The sequence below is a fragment of the Eleginops maclovinus genome, chromosome 18, assembly GCF_036324505.1.
Source record: "Eleginops maclovinus isolate JMC-PN-2008 ecotype Puerto Natales chromosome 18, JC_Emac_rtc_rv5, whole genome shotgun sequence".
Taxonomy (NCBI): Eukaryota; Metazoa; Chordata; class Actinopteri; order Perciformes; family Eleginopidae; genus Eleginops; species Eleginops maclovinus.
Genome location: NC_086366.1, coordinates 17,840,655 through 17,855,404, shown reverse-complemented (window position 1 = coordinate 17,855,404; position 14,750 = coordinate 17,840,655). Strand labels below are relative to the sequence as shown.

Below are 14,750 nucleotides of genomic sequence, written 5' to 3'. Positions count from 1 at the left end.
TATGAAACCTTTCTGGGGTGTAAGATGTGAATACAAATGAGTGCATGAAAAGTGTAGGCCTGTTGGTTTTATTCTTCTTTTGGAAGCCTGTTGTGAAATGTCACGGTGAATGATGGCACCGAGCAAACTTCAGTATCAATTATTAGTGACACAATCGTGTTTTCACACATTTTGTGATATTTGTTTGCTGTTCTTATAGATGAGAAATCATCTTGTCAGTTGGTAGTAAGTCCAAATTTGTTTTTCATTTTTCTTGGTTTTAAGTTCAAAGACTTGTAATATCCAAGTATTGTAGCTTTGTGTAAAAGCTTATCTTTTAGTCAGAAACAAGTCCAAGTAGTAATATGGCTGGAGACTAATATTTAGTGTGATCATCTGGGGAATTATATCCCTGCCACATGATCTATCTTCCCTGCTGGGCTTCATTAGCTTCATACTTTCTGATTTTTCAATGCCATGTGGTTCTCCCCAAAATACTTGTAGATATCTTAATAGCTTGTTTTTCTCATGTTTTTCTCCAGTATCCAATGGTGCCATGGCCTCAAGGAGCCAGAGCAGAGTGGGATTCAGAGCGCTACCAGTCGGTGTGGCTTCTTCCACCCTCCAGCTCCTTGTAATTATCTGTGGTTGCTTACTTGATGCCAAGGGTCAAGGTAAGAATCAATATTTTTCTACTGTGTTTCTATTTTGTCTGGTTTGTAGAGTGTGAATCTCTCTAGATGAACACTAAAGGGACACAGCATTCAATACTGATCCTGTGCTACAAACAACCTGAAAACAACATGCAGTGCTTTTGAATAATGTATGAAACAGCATGAAGCAACAACAGTATGATAAAGACTGAGATACTTTTACAACCAGGACTCACTAAAATAGTTCAACAATGTGTTTATATGTGTAAAGGTATTGTATATTAGGTATGCTAGTAAGCTATCAGTTTGTAGAGCAGATTTAATCTTCATATCCTACGGAGACAAGGCCATTATGCCCTCTGCTGTCAGAGCACTCCGCTGGCTTCCATCCCTCCCTGTGACTGGTTTTATTTATAGCATAGCAGGAATTGCTACACTAACAAGTGACAAGTTCTCAAAATATACACACACAGACACACACACACACACACACACACACCCACAAGACCACACACGCAGCACATCCATGCCAACTTTCAGGGGTGGTAAGGGGCAGCAACAAGGTTAATGCGGGAGAATTGGGAGCAGTGTTTTCAGCTCTTATGAAATAAGCTCTGATTAATGGGCCTTGGCTGTGGCATATGCCAGGGCAAAACGTGTGGGAGGACGGGAGAGGACATATGCCTTACCACAAGTCTAATATTGTCATGTTTTTTGGATTACTATTAATTAGATAACTATATATTGAGAACTACACTCACTTGTGCTCTAACTTAGTTCTATCTCTGAAACAGAAAGGAAAAGCTGTAGTATGTTTCACAGGCTTGCTGCCAGCTAAATTAGAATATATATTTGTGTTTAAAATATAAGTGTTTGTTAGTTGATGTATTGATGTACAGAAGAGTGAAGACATGGGTTTGATCATTTTTGGGCAACCAATACTCGACAGTGACAATCCCCCTTACACTAATGAAAATGCTAGGATTGGAACGTCAATCATTTTATGTATCTCAAACTCTCTGAGATAAATTGCACTGAAATTAAGTGTGTTGGTTACTGCCTTCTCTTTTTTAGTTAATTAATTTGTATTTTATCAATATCTTCATCATATTGTGTGTTGATTTAACAGGAAGCAGGCTAATTGCATAGTAGGACCTGTAAAGACTAAATAACCGTCAGAATATGTGCGGTGTACACATTTGTTTGGGAGTTTGCTGTCAGTATTACAGGTTAGACAGAATGAGTGCTGTGCCTACACTTTAAACCACTAGCTGCATTTAATATCAGATTTAAATGTACTTATATGCCAAGATTGATTTATGTATTGTTACTGCAGAGTGGTTTGTGGAAAATATAAGTTTCTTTGTGGCTGACATCTGGCTATTGGCTTTTCTGCTTCCCATGTTTCTTTGACTTCTGCTGAGGATATGGTGTCCTTGTGCGGGTGAACTATCTGCTGCAGAGACACAAGCAGGAGAGTGAGCTCTTCCTATGCTTACTGCTTGCTTTGCCTGATGTGAATAATCACAGGTCACATTAGTGGCAGAGATGAATACATTTTATCTACAGTAGTGGCCATGGCAATATGAGTTTTACATTGTTTTATGGATCACGTAACTGTCACATTTGACAGTGTTGTATAATAGATAGATTCCTCATGATCATTTTGTTTGATTTGTGGGTAGGAAAATGAAATGTCCTCATCCGTGGTCTTTTTTAAATAAATTACAGAGTTGAACTGCTGAGTAAACACCAGTGAACATTCAAGGCCTTCATCCAACAGACATTTAGAATCAGGATTATCCGAGATTAAAGTTGAACATTGTTCAAAGGGTTTTTCCCACAGGGCTTGAGATTACATTACCAGGACACTGCTTTTCTTTTAAGCGAATAAAGATGAGACTTTGATAAACAACATTTACACTAACAAAATCAATGAGGGATTATTCTTGGACAACAGGTATTGACAAAAACGCTAATTGATTCATCTTTTATTGTGAATATTTTATAGCAACTGCACATACTGCATGTAAGGGTATTTATTCAACATCTTTACTGTTTTCAGCAGCTCTGACTATATTAGTTTTGTCCTCAATCTATCACTCTGACACTGGAAATCCCTTGCACAATTAGTGATGTGCACATTATCTGTGAAGTTTCTCCCCATCATACCATGGTTACTCGTGTCTGGACCCTGTTTTGTACGTTTCTTAGAACTTAGATTTTTAGACTAAACAGTTGTAACACTCTATATCTTTTTATGGTATATATGAGAAGTCAGGATCTATGAATAATCAAAGTGAATGACATGCAAGTAAATTCTCTGTTACACTGGACATCCCTGGGTACAGCCCTCTACACACTCGGCTGCTTGCAATGCGCCAAAAGACAACTCAGCCTTATCAGCAGACGTGGACACCTGCCAACCACCTTGCAGATTGATTTTTTTATTACCAGGAATAAATGGATATTGAATCTATGAGTAACGGAGTGACCCGGCAATGAAGACACTAATGTATTTAAGTCTAGTGTGGGAAAGTACAATTTGACAGCTAAGCACATTTTATTAGGTGTTGTGTTTTACATTTACACAATGAAAAGGGCCCAAACCTGCAGTAGGATTATTGACTCTCTGCACAATTCCTCAAAGATTTGTGCTCTATTTTTATGGTTAATACAATTGAACCTTAAACTATATTACTTTAAAGGAAGCCCACATCTGTAATGCACACCCGATCTAAAACAAGAGCTGCTACATATCCTTTTCTGTATGTACAACGATGTTGTATAACTGTTGCAGTACCCATTTTGCATTTAAAGTGTCATTATGATTACGGTTGGGGAATGTTGGAGAGTGTGGTGATGGTTTTAAAGTAAAGCTATGCTGCCATCCACCCTACACACTGTAGGGTTCAGACAGCGGCAGCATGCGTCTCCGGATGACATGCCGTCTGTCACTGCAGGCCTTTATTTGATCCTGACACCTGAGCTAAAGTTCAAACCTTTCATAAACCATGGCAGGCATTCAAAGAGGAAATTTACTGCAGCCTTGCTGAAAGAACATCTGTAAAAAGCGAAGACCTTGCTAATTTGACCTGAAGGCAACATATTCTGGGTTGAAGGAGAAGAAAAATGCGTATCTTTATGTGTATCTCAATGCTTCTGCAGTTAAAGATGTAATTGAACATAAATTGCTGTTACATTTTTGGAAATCCATATTTCTTTCTACAATACCTGATTCTAATACCCAAATTCCTGATATCTTAAAATACAGAGAACTAAGTTGGTTTCTGGCATACAGTGATAAACCAGGCAATGTTAGGCACCCGGAACTGAATGAAAACACTGTCTATGAAAGAAATGTGTTTGATTTGCAATCTATTTAATGTCAGTTCCTTTATTTCTTCTCAAACCTTATATAATAGCATTTCATAAGATTTAAACTTCTGGGAATATGCTGGCCCTGTGAGGAAAAATCCACATTTCCTATCACACTAGATGGCAGTATTGCTTTGTTCCAAAGCAGTAAACACACCTTACTTTAGTAGGTGGGACAGGTTTAAGATTTAAGGACAAAAGCTTTAATTCTGATTAAGCGGCCTATAATGACTATAATATCCTTTCATTGAAATCAGTTCCTCCCGTCATACCTTGCCTTTCATTCACTTATTATTATTACTATTATAATTGTTATTATTATTATTATTATTATTATTGTTATTATTATTATAACTATTATTATTTGTATCTGTGCCATAAAAGGGTTTTTTGAATTTGACTATTAAAATACTTTTCATTTCTGTGATTGGTAGGATGGTATATCCAGACCTGTGGGAAACCAGTGCTTCCTTTTTTAATGAAATCGCAGTCAAAGTCATCTAAGACTCATTAGCCCAAACATGGTTGATGTTTCCAATTGAAACAAAAATGCAACACAGCAGGGTGCAGCTCCATTGCAACACAAATGACTTTAGAAAGCCATTGTCTGAAAATCACCATTTGGAAGCTCATTTAGGATGCCTGGCTTATTTTGAAGACCTTAATGTCACTGAGCCAAAAGCCATCACGCTGGAAGAGTTTTTGTGGCAGGGTTTATTTTATACGACTAAGGCTGTTGCTGCCGTGCTTTTCTTCTGCCTCTCTCTGCTTTACCAATGTATATGGTCATGAAATACTACAGAGGGCCATAAAAGCCATGGTGCATCTACCGTCCAGCGCAGACAAAGGGGAGTGGAGACCCAGTGGACTATGTCACAGTCACAGCCTCTGACTCCCCACACACAGCAAGGCCCATTAAGTCTTAACTATCTGGCTTTACGCTCCCCAGCAGCAGCAGCAGCAGCAGAAGTTCTTTTCCAAGTAAAATCACTGTGACCATAAAGTATATTGAATTTTAAAAGGGAAACATTATATAAATGTGACAAACCTTTTGTGTTATGAGCATTTCCTCATTTAAACTGACTTCCTTTTAGAGTAACATAGAAAAGGTATTCGATACAATGGCTTCCTCGCTGGGATTCCTAAAGCTGATCTTACACTCTGCACATCACTCACTACGTGCAGGCAGTGCAGCAACATAAAGCTTCAGTGCCTACATCATTAACTTCCCTGGTAAACAGTTCTCAAAAGTTCAAGGTACTGTAGGAGAGGCAAACAACGGCACTGTAAGTTGTAGTCAAAATGATTGCTCCTAAATCTGAAATGAGTAAATTAGGAGAGGACATAATCAAATTTCCATGTGTGTTGAGAAGATGCTCTCTAGTTTTTATTTGTGTTACTCAATCTGTAGGTGTAGTCTTCCCATGTGTCTTGGAACCCTACATATGTTTCTGAGTACTACGATCACGGTTAAAATTCTTCTGCGTCTTAAACACCACTTTTCTCAAAGTAAATATTAGTAAATATCGATGATTTTAATATCTTCGTTATCTCAGCCTGGGCTTTGAGACTAAAATAATTAGCATAAAGCCTCTGTTACAATCTGCGGTATAAGGTTTGAAACACCTGGTGCTTTCCATGCAGTGAAAGTTGAAAGAAGAAACCTTTTTTTTCAAGTTGAATTATGGGAAATTAGCATCTTTAGAGCTCGACTAATACTAAAGGATGAAAGTGTCTCTTGCTTTAATTTTTACAATTCCTTTTTGTCTGTATTTTGCAAGCCTCCCAGTCTTTATTGAAGTCTGACACTATATTGCTGGACTGTTTCTGCACAGATTTCTTGTTCATAATGGCCTAAGATTTCCGAGTTCAGTCTTTCAATCTCACCACAACGTTTTTGAAAGAGCTGCAATTCCCTTTATCTCTGCAGCTTATCAGGTGTCAATTCTTTTGACCAAGTGATCTTATTTTTTTGTTGCATTTGGATATATTGTCATCTACCGTCTTAGTATCCAAATAAAGGTCAGCAACATACCCCCAGTAGGGAGAAATTGATGGTTGCTGATGAGATTTCATTAGAACTGAAATATATACTTAGAGTTACAATAGAACAGGCTCCTGTGGGTTGACCTGCCCTGGGGGAAGAGTTATATCTGCAGAGGAAAAGGTCTGGTGCACCTGGTCATCCTGCACAATGACCCCTGCGTTGTGTAATGCCCTTCCTCCCTTGTGAGGAGCCCAGACCGCATTTTATCCAATCCTGTTGCTATAATAGCTGTGGATTCAGGATTTAGGCGTATCCCTGCATGCCCTTGGAGTAACAGTCGTTAAGGAGATTTGTTTGATTTTGGAAATGAGACCCAGTGCCTGTGCTTGCACCAGGTGATGCTGACTGTGAGGGATTTTTCTCTTGCTCATCCTTGTGAATATAAATGTAGCTGTGCTACCAGAGTGGGAAGACTCTGGATGTCCTCTGAGCGTGCTGGTGTTGTGATGAGGGGTGTGGCTGCGTGACTGGGCTCCTGCTTTGGCGGTAGCATTGACACTGTTCTTCTAAATGACATCAAAGGGAGGGACCTCTCACCAAATGCATCACAGCCTCATCAAGTGTTGCAGTCTGCCCAGCTGAATGGGGCGGAGAGCTGATTATGCAGGACTGTACATCATGTCTGTCTGACTGCCTGCTTCTCCCTGCCTGTAAACAATCCACCCTCCTACAGACTATAAAACAAATCAAAAACTGGCATTGTCGCTTTCAGCAAGACGGACTCACCTGACCTAAACAGTATGATGTGGTTGAGCGTGTTTGTCATCTCTCTGGATAAAGAACAGGTTGGTGAAACATCACCGCTATCCTGAATATTAGTTGTAAATCCATATTCCTCCTGGTTGTTATTTATACCATACAAACAGACAAACACATAACTTGTATTACTATTTATTCACAGTGTATAAAAAGATTTAATAATAATGTGCAGTCTTTCTGTGTGGTTTGTGTGGCACACGTGTAGTTGTAATTAACGAGGTCAGATTGTTTGGATCAAAGTGTAGATAAATTGATTGGAAATGCTAATAAGTAGATATTTTACAACTCCAAAGTCCTTAACTGCTGAGTTGTGCTACCTGCGTGTGTAAATTAGCACTGTCGCCCCACCCTGTGAGCCCAGCCCCGTGTGGGGGATGGATTAATCTTCCCAGCACATTATTGAATGTGTTCCCTTGCTTGGGAGCAGCCGATAAATTGTTCTTGTCACAATGGCCCTGCACCTGCTCTCCATAGCCTTGGAATTTCTAACAAAGCATCGCATTTCAGAACACAGCACCCTGGGCTATAAAAATAGAGTCACAACAACGATAGCTCGGAAGCTTGAGGGTGGGGATAGACTGGGAGGAGGAGGGGTAGAGATGGAAACACAGGAGAGAGAGGAATATCGCCCTAGTTGTTGCTTTACATTGCATACCATATCTCATGAACCTGTCGTTCAAGAAAGGATTGAATTTGAATGATTTTGAGATTACGGTTTTGACTCCAACAGAGTTCACTGGGCATTGCAACTAATGGAAGTGAAATCTTTGGCTATTAACAGCTGTGTACGGTCCACTGAACACAATTAACCAGCCAGTTCCATCTGATACGCTTAACTATACATCCACTATGCAAAAAACACACAGGATCGATGTGCTCCCTTTACAGCCTTTGCACCGCTCAGTGATTGCAACAGCGTTTTTATCTATTCATTTCGTCTCCCTGTCACCCTGTCCATGCAATTATTGTCAATTATTGCACACTCTATTGAAATCACTAAAGACTATTCAGCTTGTGAGAATCTTGGAAATGTCTCTTTTAACTGGTTGCTTTTAAGATGTTAATATGTTGCTTGATGCAGGAAACATTCTTTAAAATACTACATAGTTTCACTAAATGGATGTCTAAGACTAAAATGCCTCAGAATGCTCATATACATGTATGACTTAATACCGAGGTGTGGTTGGAAATAAAGCTGTTTCAGTTCTACCAATAGGGGGAGCTTGCACACTTGCCATCACCTGTGTTCTGCACAAGCTCTTTTGAGTCTTTTTTCATGCCCCACCATATAGCCCTTTTTTACAACCTTTGTTTTACTATTCACCTTAAAAGGTCATAAGCTGTATATTTGTATTGATTTAGTTTGTTATGTCACATCATTTGTAAATGCTTTCCAGGGCTCACACAGCAGTGATTAGTTGCTTCACTGGAAATATTGTTTCCCGAACAAGACCACTGACATCAGTTAAATGAATTTCACTACATTTACTCCTCCATCTTCACCCCTCGTCATTCCTGTCTCTTTGTTTTCACTCACTTCTCACTCTGTCTTTTTCTTCCTTCGCCAACCCCTACTCCCCACCCTGGCTGCGCTCATGCAGTTTCATCCCCAGAGGTGAAGAGCCGACTCCTATAATTACCCAAGTGTCTGTGAAATGAATCATTGGGCGGCTGATTGAGCTGCATGATGGGAAACATCCATCCTGAGTAGTACGACTGAGTGTTCTCAGCCCTCCACCCCATCTCTCTGCCGATGCCCAGGGCTGGCACGTGTGCATACTTACTGCCACTGCTGAGAGAGACAGGGTGTGGTCTGCAACCGCTGCAAACCAAGATAGCTGACAGCAAAATGTAGTAATCATCAACCCTGTTACATAAACAACACTTCCAACACCTGGATTACTGGTCTTGCATAGTGGTAGCACTTAAAATTGTCCCACCCGACATGAGTCGCGAAGGATGGGCTGCGGTTTCATCGTAGTCAGAAAAAAGAAAAAGAAAAAGGTGCACACTGTCAGTAGGAGGCGCTCAGCTTACACACAGTTTTGCACAGGTACACAGCTACAGCTCTGTGGCTTGAGATGTGATGTCACATTACACTGTTAGAGATTGTACGTAACACCGCTGGTGTCATCAACTACCACTAGCCTTTTCTTAACCAATATTCATATAAAAAAAATACTGTCCTGCTTTTAAGAGGATGGTTGAGGTCGCCTGTCCTTCCTGCAGTGAATAAGAGTTTCTTTATTACCAGTATGATCTGTTGGAGATAGAAAGCACAACCCGTTAAAATGTATAAGCTACTTGCAAGAAATAAACCTGAAGTCGCCATGGTAACCGCTAGCTTAGCTCACAGCCAATTTGGTTTTACATATAGGCCTACAGGTTTGTATGATGCTGATAATGTGTTGGTTATGCTATGCATCCAGGAACTGAAGATCAAGCGCTGCATTATTAAACTGATCATTTGATCATTCCAAACTGTAAACAGCCAGTGAGCATTTAAATCAGTAGAAAAAATACTTGGCGTGCCGCTCTTACCCAACCAGCATACAGCAAGCTGCTTGGTAGCTGCACAACATTTAAAATCATTTTAAAATCTTTGTTTCACTGGCCTGTACATAACCTTATTTACATACCTCTCACCATTATGCACTTTATCAAGCTGGACCTCCAAGTTGTACTCAATATAATATTTGCTGGGTGTGACATTGGTATAGAATAGTTAACTTTTCTGCATATAAGATCTTGTGTATCCTTGTACCTCGTTATAAGTAAATGCTGTGTCAAATGGTTGCTGTCTTTAATCCACTAGATCAATAGGAAGTCATTTAAAGACACTTTCAGAGATGCAAGTCCGCAATACAACTTCAGTTATATTTGCGCTCAGCAGTTTAGTTTAAACTCAACACTCTAAGCTTTGGTTTACTCTCTCAGAGCTCAGTACGCCGGCTACTTTGATGCTGACTCTGCGCGCAGAGACGAAGAGAGATAGGCGGACAAACAGTGTGTGACAACAGCCCTTCTCCCTGGCTGGCATTAGACATGGGAGTTTATACTGGGGAGAGGATGAGTGCTGTGACAAAGTCAATAGGACAGAGGGGTAGAGGGACTGCATGGGCTTGATTGTTTAATTAGACTTTACTTCATGAAAGGCCAATCCAAATAAAAAAAAAGAGGGAAAAAGGATTGAGGAAAACAAGGCGGACATTCGTTGCCAGAACTCATTGTCACAGATTGTGATGGACCCTTGAGATTCTGGTGAGTTGCTGATAGTGATGTCATTGTAGAGTTAGCACTTCTGTTCAAAGGCACTGCACAGAAAACAATGATGTCATTTATTTTCATATTTATTTCAAGCATGCAGGTTATGCTTTGTGAAACTGAGCATTTTATTGGCCATGGCTCTATATGTCTATCAACAACTGCTTGGTATCATCCTAATCTCTTCAAAGCCCTTGTCAGATCGTAGAACTCCACTGATGACATTTTGCAGTAAGATGGCCAAGAGTATCCATTGCCACGCGTTGATCTAAGTTTGCTCTCAGTGAGCGCTGTAAACTCTCAGGGCTTAAGACTGGAAGACTGTACATCACCATCTCCAAGGACCCTGGGACACATGAGCAGGCTTTTCATCCGTTCTATGAAATGATCCTAGTTGGTTCTCAAATGAAAGGTAATAAACGCTGTCTGTTTGTTTTTTAAAGAGTAACAAACCTACGCTATTTATCTTGCCTCCAGTGGTTACAGTTCTTCACACACAAGTAAAAGATGCTTTTTCCATTTGATTCTAATGGGTTTGAAAATGTAACGCAAAGTCTTGGCTCTGGATGCCAGTCGTTTAAGCCACCTAGAATGCCGTGTGTTTTTGCCGTTTTATGGTGGCAGGATATGCGTGTTGTCATAATATAATGCAAGAATCGCGATCTGACACACAAATCCCTCTTGTCAGGCTTTAGGTAATGGATCCTGGGGAGCAGCTATGGCTGCGGGTGCGGTTTATGTATGTCTAACCACAGAGGACACACAGAAGCTATTGTGTGTTCAAAACAACAGTTGCATGGTAAGCACTGCGCTGGACTTTGATAGCTTCTTAAAATGCAACATTGCTTGTCAGCAATCAGTCTTATGGTAACATAGGGGACAATTTGGCCTTGTATGCTCTGATTAATTTGGCAAGCAATTAACACCGGTTATTATTTTAATAAAAACTAATGTTTGAAAACTTTCTAGTAGTAGTAGTTTAACCAGCTTAATAAGTGACATATTTTCTTATAAATAAATGCTGTGCAGGGGATATAATTGAGTGCAATATTGTGTATTTGGAATAATTAAACTGACAAATATTTGTAGAAGAGAAAAACCATTGCAGTAGGAAAAGACGGTAGATATTCCCAGCAGACTTAATAAGCTTTAGCTCACCTGATATACAGTACCCGCGATTGAAGAGCGATTGCCACCTGTCTAGAGAAATTGACAGTTTGGTGTTGTGTGACATCTGTTAGCTGCTGTTGGGAACCCTGGGTAATCCAGTGCATTTGTATGGAGCACCATACTGACAGCTGCAGTGGCTCCCCAGCAGCCAGACAGGGATTATGACTGTGCAGTGGATATACCTGACTATTGACAGAGCCTGCTCCTCAACCCACGCACAATGTCACCCAGCCGTCACAGGATGAAGAAGAGTGATTGAACTAAAAAATGTAAAATCCTTCTTGTGTCCTTCCCTTTGCCAGGCTTTATCATCTATCGCTCTTTTTATTTCTTCACTTTACACAGTTTGAGTGTGCCTTTAGTGAACATGCATACTTCTTTTCGAAAGGAGAGTGAAAACAATGATGGAAAATGTTACCATCAGCTTTCATTTTGATTAATTTCTGCTTTTGTTGACTGGTATACGCAATATTTCAAACCTCAAGAAAGGCCATATATTAGATTTTTCATATGGATTCTGGACTGGAACAAACAAAATATATTACCTTCTTGCTTTTCATGTTTAATGCATTGTTTCTTGAATATAAGTGCTTATGAGGCCTGATAAGGTCTGTGATATGTGACACAGAGTGTAATATCACCGCTGAAGCCATTACTTGACTAGCCAGTGTCTGAGATTGGGACACAATGCCTGCAAGGATAAGCAGCAATAGGCAGTTTGAGTGTGACAGCGTGAGAGAATAGCTACAGATTTATTGAATTTTCAATAGGAAGAGGAAAAAAACACTAAAACTAATAAAGCACCACGGGGTATTTTCCTATAGGCCAATATTTATGACTTTTTGCCTTTTGTGGAATTGGACCCTCCATAAGAACTGAGTGGCACAGGTTTCTGCATTTGTCTGGAGGCTGTGTTGTAATTACAAACCCCCCTGCCCTGATAAGAAGGGGCTAAGAGAGGGCCAGTCACACTGCATCCAAAATGACTTTGGTGCTGCCTCTATTCTCCTGTCATGCTGACACAGTCTTTTTCACTCTTTCTTTTGCTTCCCTTTATTGCAGAACAATTTACATATGCTGCTCTTCATAAAGAAAACACAGAAGTAAAGCGAAGGAATACAGTTCCTTTGGTGCACATAATGTGTGTTGTATTACATGTGTGGGGGTGGGAGTACTTTGAGAGTCAAAAATATGCAAATATCTGCATATATTTTGTACTTTAGTTGTGCTCATTCCTGTCGTCGTAATAGTTTGACAGGGTAAAGGAACAAAAACACCATTATTCTTAAATTACTGAGTCTGGCACCTTACTCTACGGACCAGGATCCTCCCTTTTTATGCAGAACCAGAACATTATAGCTCTGCTACACAATCTGTCTTTGATCCTGTCCTTCAGTCTTTTCTCTCTCAGTGAGAGGTCTATCCTCCACAGCTGGTAGAACAAACTACAAGGGCTATCCAAGATCTTTTTTTATTTTGTAACTCGCCTTTCTTAGCAGCGTATTTACACTGTTGACCTCCAATGACGCCATCACCCCGGAACCACAACCCAAACAGACAACGCCCTGCCTACTAAAGATCTTACCTCAGAATAATGTTGTGACTTGATTGTGTGTAATGTAAGGCCTATTTTAACAAGTTAGCTTGAAATACCTGCTAGCACACATTTAACATCCCCATTTCCTGTATAGAAAAACAGGTCCCAGGACATCCTGCTCCTCTGGTAAAGCTCATTGGTTTCGCTCAATATAATTGTAATCTTCACTTTATATATTTTTGTTAAATTTGTTAAGTCTTCATCACCTTAAGGTGTTCTTATTGATTGCTTGGCTTAAATGTAGTCAATGCAACACATAAACAAATTGTTTCAGTGGCCAACCAATTCCTTATCTAGACTTTTTATTTTTTAAAGACATTTTAATTGGAAAACAATGCCTTCCCCTCTTCCATATTTGTTATTTCAGACAATGACAACTTTAATCATCATAGGTTGAGATGAATAAATATCTCTAAAGTATGAACAAATGCATTAAATGAAGGCTTTAATCTAATTCATATCATTATGGTCTCTTGTGGAAGCTATTACATTCCTGTGATTGACATATTCCTCATGTCTAGAGGCTAAAATGAGAAACAAGCCATATTTTTGTTAAGCATAATATGAAAACATAAATTTCCCCCCACAACCCTGACAGAGAAGGGTTCCTAGGGGCGAGTTAATACAAAATGATCGCATTTTCACGCATAATCAATATTGGTCAGTGACAGTGGGCCCCTATTTTTCATCCCGCCAGTTGTCTAGCGAGAATGATATGTGGCTCTTTCCTGGTAAAGGGCCCTCTCAGCGTGTTGGAGATGGAAATGGCATTTTTAACAAGTGGCCTGGGAAGCTATTGATTATAGTGCCATTTCTTGTGCTGCAGTTTCCATGCCCCCGAGAGCCTCTCCAACCATCTACGCATGCTGGTGCTTAACGGAGTGAAAGCTGGGATATTGAAAATCTGTCTGCTGTTGCATGTTGTTTTTGTTTGGAACATTTACTGTTCATTAGTCACTACGCCACTTTGTTGAGTTTGTTGTCTCTGTTGAATTTGTCATCTCAGGTTTTTAGCCATAATCTAGCTGTCTGCTAAAATACAAACAGCTGGAGCAGCTCTTTGTACATTTTGTTGTAATAGTGGTGTTACTTCGCTGCTTTAAAATGTGTTCAAATATTATAAAAGATGACTGAAAACACATTATAAATACTGGCATTCAAGCAGGCTTTTATTTGATGTTTAGTTTATTATACATCATTGCGTATTGTTTTTTGGCCCTTGTTCTTCACGGATATTCCATCGTTAAATTGTGTGACCTTGAAAACCGGTAGGCTTATAGTTGTCGTGTGTCCAAGATAAAGTTTGAAATATAAGGTCTTTGTCCTGATGGGACATCAATTTGGATCAGTGAGTATCTTCTGATGCAGCTGCTGAGTACATCCAGAGTCAACTGAAAGAAGGCCAAAATACATTTCCTAAATAAGGCAAACGAAGAAATATTAGTATCTGACAAAAAGGGCATTTTATAAAGCTTAATGTCTTTGTTATTCTCTAACATAATCAGTCATATACAAAAGAAAAACATCTGAGGAAACTGTTGTCTAAATCATACCTGGATATGTCTGTTGGTCCACATCTAAAAAAAGGTTTGAATTTTAACTACAAAACTGGTGTGAAGGTCTGCTCTGAACAAGCCTGTCTGCTCTGTTCATACATTTGTAGGAAGCAAACGCTGTACAGCTCCTTACGTCGACTACAGGCGTAGCTCACTTTTGCAGCTTATTTCCCCTATGATATCTTTCTCTCATTGCTCCCAAGCCTACGATATAATGTTGTTGCACTGAGAGCAGAATCAGTCTAGGATATCAGCAGCTCAGATTGTTTTTGCACCTTTGTAGGAAACAATGGGAGTCCAGCACTCATCCACAGGACTGGGATCTGGCTGATCATTCATCGTGGCCT

General features: G+C 39.8%; 1 long non-coding RNA gene across 1 annotated transcript in view; it reads left to right on the top strand.

The window, feature by feature from the left end:
* LOC134880786 (uncharacterized) overlaps nt 1–14,750 on the top strand; it is a 34,349-nt gene that overhangs the window by 3,261 nt on the left and 16,338 nt on the right. The window contains exon 3 of the long non-coding RNA XR_010167968.1: nt 522–653. This is a non-coding gene — a long non-coding RNA (uncharacterized LOC134880786). The remainder of the gene's footprint in view (nt 1–521; nt 654–14,750) is intronic.